This window comes from Microtus ochrogaster, linkage group LG4, assembly GCF_000317375.1.
Source record: "Microtus ochrogaster isolate Prairie Vole_2 linkage group LG4, MicOch1.0, whole genome shotgun sequence".
NCBI classification, from domain to species: Eukaryota; Metazoa; Chordata; class Mammalia; order Rodentia; family Cricetidae; genus Microtus; species Microtus ochrogaster.
In genome coordinates, this window is record NC_022030.1 from 64,524,153 (window position 1) to 64,533,452 (window position 9,300).

At 36.7% G+C, this 9,300-nt stretch overlaps 2 protein-coding genes across 5 annotated transcripts in view; one reads left to right on the forward strand and one right to left on the reverse strand.

Annotated features, from left to right (window-relative positions):
* The window catches only part of Gigyf2 (GRB10 interacting GYF protein 2), a 140,087-nt gene that overhangs the window by 59,984 nt on the left and 70,803 nt on the right, over positions 1 to 9,300 (reverse strand). The gene's annotated exons all lie outside the window — the stretch shown is intronic.
* Positions 5,345 to 9,300, forward strand: part of Kcnj13 (potassium voltage-gated channel subfamily J member 13) — a 10,820-nt gene continuing 6,864 nt past the window's right edge. Inside the window, exon 1 of the mRNA XM_005361739.2 lies at positions 5,345 to 5,457. The gene's annotated coding sequence lies outside the window, so the exon portion shown is untranslated. The remainder of the gene's footprint in view (positions 5,458 to 9,300) is intronic.

Consider the following 9,300-nt stretch of genomic DNA (forward strand, 5'->3'; position numbering starts at 1 on the left):
GACTGGGAAGATAGATAGATAGATAGATAGATAGATAGATAGATAGATAGATAGATAGATAGATAGATAGATAGATAGATAGATAGATAGATTTTAAGGAGTTTTATTTGGGGTGTTGGGTGCATACACACCAAAATCCACATGTGAAAAGACAGAGAACTTGGTGAGGCTAGTTCTCTTATCTTTACATGGATTCCAGAGATTAAATTTAAGTTATCAGGCTTGTACAGCAAATACCATACTCACTGAACTTCTTGATATAAATGGAATATTAATATACCCCTGAAAAATATTTTTACACTGGTATACAAGATTTCACAGTATGAACAGTTTCAATGTATTGCTCTTGAATTGTTGACATTTAGGTTGTTTCTTGCTTTTTGTTATTATGAACTGTACATTTATGAGCATTCTTATACACAAATTTTAGCAAGCAAAGAGATATGTTTCTTTGGCTACACATCATATTCAGCTCACTATCATATATTTTCCCAAAGAAATGGTATTACTTTGCTATTTGACTGTTTTACTCAAACCTAGAGTAAAAGATAACAGGATGTCTCTTCCATACACAGACACAATTACACAAGTAGGATTACAAAGACAGACTTGAACACAGTGTCTGCTCTCTAGACCACAGACCAGGGATGCACATGGAAATAAAGGACCTGATACATTATAGTTGATACAATGTCCTGATATAGTTCACCTGATCGTCTTAATAACCACAGGAGATTAAGTTAAACCTCACCATCTCTATTGTTCCTGTGCGGAAAGGGATACCTGTGGGTGGTTTCCCAAGATCACATAGCTGAGTCATGAATCAGAAATAGAACCTAAGCCTGCAACCTCCTAACCCATCTCTACTACATTACTCTCAGTGGGTTACTCACAACTATGCACATTAAAAGCAGCCGGAAATTCTAGTAAAACTGAAGCAGGAAAAGGAAGATCTAGGATTTAAGCCTGCCAAGCTCCAAAAGGACGACAGTTGGTAAAACTTAGGAGATGTAAACATCCATAGGCAGAAACTACATTTATTTCAATATTTCTACTAAATTAATTTCAGAATATTTATTTCTGAAAAATATTTCTGAAAATAATTGGTCAACTTCTCCAATAGAAAAGTTTTGTTCTAGAAATTAATTTAAGAACTGTGGCTTCAAACAATATAAAAAATATATTTCCAATTTCTCTAATAGCTAAAAATGGCATTGAATGAAGAACTATTCTAATAGTTTGGAATTCTTTCTAATTAGTAGGTATCTGTTGTATAAGTTTTGGTCAACAAGTAGAAATGACGAAGAGGTTCACTTGTATAATCTAGTTTTAAAGTAATATAGATTTGTGTGCTCTTTTTGTTTTAATTTTCAGGACAAAGATCTGCCTGCTTCTGCCTTCCAAGTGCTGGATAAATGGCATGTGCCACCACGCCTGGTAGATTTGTGTATTCTTGATGAAACTTAAATGACAAACATCAATGTTATTCACAGACAGTTTAAAAGATGCTATCTTATGCTCTTTTTGTGTCTAATAATTGAAGTGTTCTATGGTGGCTAGAGCTACAATGAGGGCCACCCACATGGGCCCTTCCCAGCACTCAAACTCAAACTCTTTTCTCTGTAATACATCAGAACAGTGACAAAGTTGAGTAAAGAACAACTCTGGTAACTTTTTAAAATTCAATTTATAAAGAAGATGATTTAAAAGTGAATCTAACTCTAATATACTCTAATATACTCTGTAAATGCATGTCTATAAACTGTACAGTTCCTGGCTAGAGAGCGAATAGAAAGACACAGATCAGAATTTTCTTTTTAAAAATATCTCAGGGAATAGGAATATGCCCCCACCCCTACAGCCCTCATGTTTGCTGTCTGCTGGTACACACCTAAAAACTGCCTGGAATATCTGAGGAAGGCAGTCACTGGAAAAAGAGACTAGATAAAGCAGCTATTCCCAAGCTACAATCAAGGGTGAGCTTGGGGCTGAGAATCCTTACACTGGAAGTATGCTGTGACCAAGGATACTTTGTTTTTCAGGAAAAATGGTCTAAGGCTTGCAGAATCTTAATGCTGTCTAAGATCTTCAAAAGGTAAATATAAGAAAGAGAAAGAAAACTCATTTTTTTCCTGCTCAATATAGGAAATAGAGCTGCTGTATCAGAAAATAATATTACCTACAGAATATTTTATGCTCTTATCATGGTCATTTAAGGCATATAAAAGCTGTTAAATACATATGTACTATATTATGTACAAGTAGTATCCCCCAATGACAGTACATACTTGTTTCTCCCTTAACATAGCAAGGCAGAATAGGAGTCATCTACAAATTAAATGAAAACTGAGTGCTGACTTCTGCCTGGTCTTCTGGGTGGACTTCCTAAGGAGAAGGAGTGGTAAAAGGGCACCTGTGTGCATGTTTGACTCACAGCCAAAAATGGTGTTTATGGAAAACTTCAGATGGAGCACAGAGGCATTCAGCCAACAAAATCTACAGCTGTGAAACTTGGAGCTTACAAGTACCCAAACTCCAAAAGCAAAAGCGGAATTATGGGACAGACTTTTGAAGCTTGTTTATGTGCAAATTTTTGTAGCAATTAACTTTGTATTTCTCTATTAAGTAGTGAAAGGGAATCCATGCAAGTATAGACACTTACTTCCTCTTGTTCTCAATAGTTACTTATAAACATAATTTCAGAAAGGTGAAAATAGGAGTTTAAAGTCTACTCTAGAAGTCTCTAAACTTTTGCAGCCTAATCTCTGCTCAGCTGGTGAGCACAGTCCTGAAAGCTCAGCGCCTTCTGGCTGGACGACTAGGGGAGCTGCAGTATGTAAGAATGTCTCTGAGAAAGTACCTCAAACAATGGGCATATGTCCCCATCCCCAGAGCTCTCACGCTCAGTGTGCTGACAGCACACCCAGAAGCTGCCTGTCAACTTTCACCATGCAAAACTGGAGTCTAGGTATCTTTAACATAATTATATAAGTTAAGAATACATGCAATCAGTCAGACAGACCAGATACAAGAGTAGGCAAAATACTGCACTCCAACAAATCCTTTGTCATTTTAAAGAAAACTGTAGTGTATTTGTAGACTATTTACTAAGCTACTTCAGCTAAAATAGGAAACAGTACCTTTAGGGACAGAGATTTGGATCTAATAAAGACTAATTTACTTGTTTGTGACACTAGACATAATCATTACAACTCTTAACCAAAAAAAAAAAAATCAATGGAACAGTAACATTTATGTTCATACAAAGAGATCCTTTAGATCCTACTCCAATTACCTTACTGTGACATACCTACTATGTCTTTTAAGGTGAAGGTGGCATATCTCATATGCCATAACCAATGTCACCTCAGCCAAGCTGACAGTACCATCTTCCAATGATTTAGATACTTGAGTGACATTAAAATACTGAGCTCCCCAAAGTCAAAGTCTCACTTCTAAAGTCAGCCATCAGTGGTCACTGTCCACGGCAGGATCCCAAGTTGGAAGTATCCCAGAATCAGAAAACTACTTCGTATAAGTCAACGTGTGGGTACATGTTCGTGTGTGTATGTGTGGGTGTCAGTGTGTAGCTGAGGCTGGCTTCAAACTCGCAGCAATCCTACTGCCTCAGCTGACCAATAGCTGACATTACCGCTATGAGCCACCACACCTAGTAAAGACACTGATTAACTTACTCTATCATCTTTGTGTCAATACAATCTAAACTAGAGTATATTATTGAAAAGTCTGTCGGGCACAGTGGTACATGTCTATAATCTCAGTACTTGTGAGGCTGAGGCAAGGAAATCATAAGTTGAAGGCACAGTAGACTATAGAGTCAAAAAAATTTTTTTTATTTAAGGTGGGAGAGGTTTCCTAAATTGAATGACATTCTTTTCTGTCTTCAAGATAGTGGCAGATATGCTAATGCCCTGCTTTTTTGGGGAAGAATGACCCACTACTTTCTCTAGTGTTTCTATTGCTTCAGTTAGGTGTTTTCCTCAATCAGATAGCTGAAAAATGACCCAATATGTTCCTACTAACAAATGCAGGGAATAAATCTTACATGTGAATCTCACCTTGATTAATTTCCCTGGTTCTGGTGGTCAAAGTTACTAGGGCTATGCCTAAACTTGTATAGAAATGCCTGGCATTAATAAAACAAAGAAGGAATTAATGTATTTTTTAAATTGTGAAGGGCAGGAGAGAAATCCACAAAGTCGGATTTCCCTTCCTAAGTAGCATTAGATTGGTCTACATTCATAACTTTCCCAGCAGGCCTTCCCAAGCTTTTACTTCAAACAAGCAGTGTCTTTGTTTCCCAGATCCTCTTATGTGTAACATTTTATCAAAGTTTTTAAATTGGCAGCTAACAGAGGAGGAGAAAATACTGCTCACTAGGTATTACACAAGGCCATACTTTCAGCTCATGTGGAGGCTGTTACAACCTGGATTGCTGACATTTTTCAGGTAAATGCAATTTCAGTACTGAGCTACAGTTCCTGTACCATGAACAGTTTCATTCTACTTCATCACACATACCAGAAAGAAAGAAAGAAAGAAAGAAAGAAAGAAAGAAAGAAAGAAAGAAAGAAAGAAAGAAAGAAAGAAAGAAAGAAAGAAAGAAAGAAATCCCGCTAAGGATCACTAAAGCAAGCCTTAAGAAAACCCCTTCCTCCTTTCACCAGGGTGCTGTAAAGAAAAGTACAAGGCATCAAACAATCATATTCCATTTACTATACAACTTGAAAACAAGCAAAAACCAAAGTCTGTTCCCTTGCAATTAGGAAGGAGGAAGGAGGATGTGTGCACTGTTTAGGTAATTAAATGATCTATACCTACTTGTATGGAAACTAATTGGAGTCATGCTGATGAGGTGAGATCTGATAAGAAAGTTAAAAAAAAAATCAACTCATCAATTATGCCTAAACATCCTTACCCAACTAAATCTCCCCTCAAGAAATGGTGGAAAAAAGATTACTGAAAGAGATACCTCACACTTTAACAGGCAATATAAGGAGAGAGGGCTGAAAGGAAATCTTGCAGGGAATTTTATCCCTTTGAACTTTCAAATAAACTCTTAAATAAGATTATGCAAACTTACTAAAAACCGGTCCTGATTAGAGAAAAAATGCACCCCTTCTCCACTTCAGTTCTGGAGGCTTTCTCCAGAGTTGTTAAGGTTTGTGTTGGGTAAAGAAAGACCTCCTAACAAACCAGCATTCTTTTCCACATGATCAAAGCTAATTGGCCCCCCTGCAGACTAAGTGACCAATCACATCAGCTTCAGCTGAAACCAGCCCTCACGACATTATAAACACAGGAATGTAAGCTGCAAAGCCAGTCTAAGAAGAGAACCTACAAACTACACTGCAGGTTAAAACCACCTGATCAAATAAACAAGATTACTAACTTCATTGAGACCTACCTTGGTAGGCTGACCCCACAACAGAACTGGTGAGTACATGAAGTAACCTTCATTTTTATTCTTTCTTTTAGGGAATAGGCAAGGATACTGACAGTAAATAGGGACAAAGTAAGACTGCTTACAATAGAGTTTTACAACAGAGACATTACCTAGGCAGTCATAGCTAAGGTTTGTTCTTTTTTCTTCAACTTTAGAACTGGCAAATAGCCATACTGCTAAAACGTTAGTGAAAGTTTAGCTCTCAATTATTTCAGTAAATACATACTAATCCCTTGTTATAATACATAAATAAGTAGGAAAGAATACCAGATAAAACTCAGTGGCTTTAAAAGAAAAGACTGTGTTTAAAATAGAATTAGAAAAACTCAATATAAGCATATGGAAATAAATGCCAGAAGAATAAACTATTATGTTTTTAATTGTCTTAATCCAAAAAAGATATGTGTCCTAATTTAAAATTTCTTTTTAAGCAGGGAATTATTATTGAAATAGATTCTGTATATAAGAAATTAAAATATGAACTATTCTCTGAGCTTACATAATGGGGTTAAAATTCACATTGTTGGCTCTAATTATAGAGGCCAGGAAAGGTGCTTATGAGACTTTCAATACAGCCTTTAAAGTGTTTGCATAAGGCATGAGCAAACACTGTACTCATTTAACATTTCTAAGTGCAGCCTCTATCTTAACTGTCTAACAGGAATTACAGCACTCCTCTAGAAGCACAGCAACAGAAAAGGCTAAGTTTAAGGGCTACCAATTAATGGACAGAGTAACTGTGTTATTTCAATAATGAACCTATCAAACTACCATTTCTAAAAATAAGTACTTTCCCCATCAAACAATTTATAAATGCATAAATATTTTACAGCACCCACACAGATACACACATAAATTTTCCACTTGTCTATTCTAGTTCCTGTTGTGATCAGTTCATGAAAATCACATAAAATCTAAATCAAGACAAGTGCATTCAAAATACACTCATAGTCAAGTACAGCAACACATACCTGTGATCGTAGGACTTGGGAGAGAGAAGCAGTAGCCATCAGTTCAAAGACATCTGGCTACACTTGCTGAGGCTGAGAGCAGCCTGGGCTCTATGAAACCAGTCACAAAAAGAGGGGTGGAGGAGGGAGGGAAGAAGAGAAAAAGGAAGGAGGGAAGGAGACAAGGAGATATTTATGCCCCCATGTGCCTGTGAGAATGTAAAAATCATTTGTCTACTAGTCAGACATTTACATTAGAAGGAAAGGGGGAAAATCCTATAAATATCAACCAACAGCAATGAAAATTTTAAACTATATAAGCACACATAAAATCATACAGGAACTATCCAATAGGAAACACATATCAGTTGAGAAACTAGACATAAACTTAAAAACTAGCAGGTAGACTTTAAGGGAATATGTTGTTTAGTATCTTTTAACCACATTCTTTGCTTTAATTTAAAATATCTGTCCAAGGGGACATGGTAGCTTGCCCAAAATGACAGAGCTCTGTATAAACAGAGCCAGTGCCTCCAGGCCATGCTCCCTATGCGTATCCCTATTCTTCGCACTGCACGGCAGTAACTTGACTATATGAATGCATCAAGGATCAAAATTTTACTTCTCTCAACTACTTCCCAACATGATCCAAACAAAAGTCAACAAGGTTTCATGGGGGAAAACAAAACTAAAAATGCTTCACTGTTTTGACACTGGCCTTTTGACTTCCCTGCCCATGACTTTTTCCATGTTATTTGGTTGCTAGAGGGGGAAAAATGAAATTGTAGAGAGCCTAGATAACATTGCTACAAAACCTGAAATAACCAAAAGCAATCATAAAAAGACCCAAGTGAAAATAATGATGAAGCATAATGTGTGCATAGAAAGGCTCTCCTTCCAGTTACAGGGTTCTATAGCCGTCAAGACTTAAGCAAGGGTGAACTTGATCTGCTCTGCTTCTGTAAAGCAGGGAGCCCTTAGTGTACTTCATTAGGACAATGGCTCCAAAGGCTCAATTACCAGTGTCCAGTCCCACAAGAGGCATTTCCACAGACACAAGAACAACTAAGTCTGACAGCTCCGTTGTAGCTTTCCTCCTTGTGTCAAAACCATTTTTTATAAAAATATGTTAACAGTATAATTTTTAATTATCTTCTATCTGCCAAGGTATGTTCAAAGCAATGCTGCATAAGATGCCCCTCTTCAGATTGCTTTACTGTACTGTATTTTACAATAATTCTGATTATGCTTATTTTTAAGTCTTAAAAAAGAAGTCTTCCTTAACTAAAGATCTATTTCTTAAACATAATAAGGATTCCTGGAGTACCAATATCTAGTGGCTCGTGTTTTTCTGTTTGTTTTCTTTTTGCCTTTTTTTAATTCACTATGTAGCCTTGGCTGGCCTATGCAGATGAGGCTGGAGATTCTCTTGCTTCTGCCTCCAGAGTGCTGAGAGCGAAGGCATGTACTGCCACTCCTAGCCCCTATGTTGGTTCTTGAACAAAGTATTGCTCACAAAGGCTAACCAGAGTCAAATGTCTTGGCTTTTAGCAATAATTCTGAATTCTGGTATGCTTGAGAATAATACTCAGTAACTGCTAAATGTATGATTTTGGAAATTTTATCGTGCCTCACTTTCATTACAAAATGGGAATACTATCAGTAGTTATTACTATAAAAGTTAAGAAGCATTATCAGTGACAATAAAGCAACTAATACTGAATTTATCTTACGCAATGCATTGCCTTTTAGCCTCCCATGAATTTGGAATAGTGCCTAGCACAGGATAAACAATATATATCAACTACTATTATAAATCATTACCACCGTTAAGAATCATGTATAGAGCAGACATGGTTTAAACTAGTTACTTCAGTAACAGGAGCAAGAAGAACACCTACTAAATGTGTTAGGAACCATCAAAGATCAGCTTTAGAATATAATATAGCATGAATGCTGAATATACAGCTTCTTATGGAAAAAATGAAATGTAAATTAACTGTTGTTAACCAGACTAGGCAAATAATCCAAAGCTCTCATGTAATGTGTATAATCTCTTGCCTTTCTATATACTTTTGTGACTCAAAAAAAAAAAAAAAAAAACAGAGCGAGGGAGGGGTAGGTAGACAGTATGAAGTACCTAGCACAGAATTTATAAAGGTTTTGTTGTCTCTAAAAGGAAAGAAAACAGGTCTTCTAAAATATTTTAAGAATCTAGCAAAATAAGGAGCATTAAATATGGGCTGAGGTATGGCTCACTTGTCAGCACTTGCCAAACAACAAAAAAATACACTTTTAATGATATAACAACTTGATAGGGCAATAAGTGATACAACATGAAGTTTTGTTTTTTAAACTCTATCACATGAAACTAAAATGAGCTCTTATCTAAACTGATTAACTATCCAGTGTTCAATTAGATGTAGCTCAAAACTGAGAAAAATACAGACGAAAAATAGCCCAGGTTTTACCAATAAAGATTACAATAGCCTCAGGACAAAAGACAAAGTCACACATGCCTAGCTGTCCAAGGTCCAAACCCAGTAACAGAAAAAGTCTCTAAAACCCCAGAGTCCCTAGACAGACCAATCCAGTAAACCCCAAGTAATATCACTCCGCCTTCTTAAGTATCAAAAGGAAGAAAGCAGCAAGGCATGATAGCACATGTTGTAATTCTAGAACTGAGAAGACTAAGGCAGGAGAAGCTGAAGTTCACCAACTTATGCTACCTAAGAAAACAAAAATGGGGAGTGGGGAGAGGGCAAGAGGAACATAAGTGGGTATGCAGTACTCTCAAGGTATCGACTTTGGAAGAAGTGCCTTTATGGAAAGAGAGGCAGGCCATCTTCCTTGATTTGTTCCTGAGAGTCACTTTAAAAACTC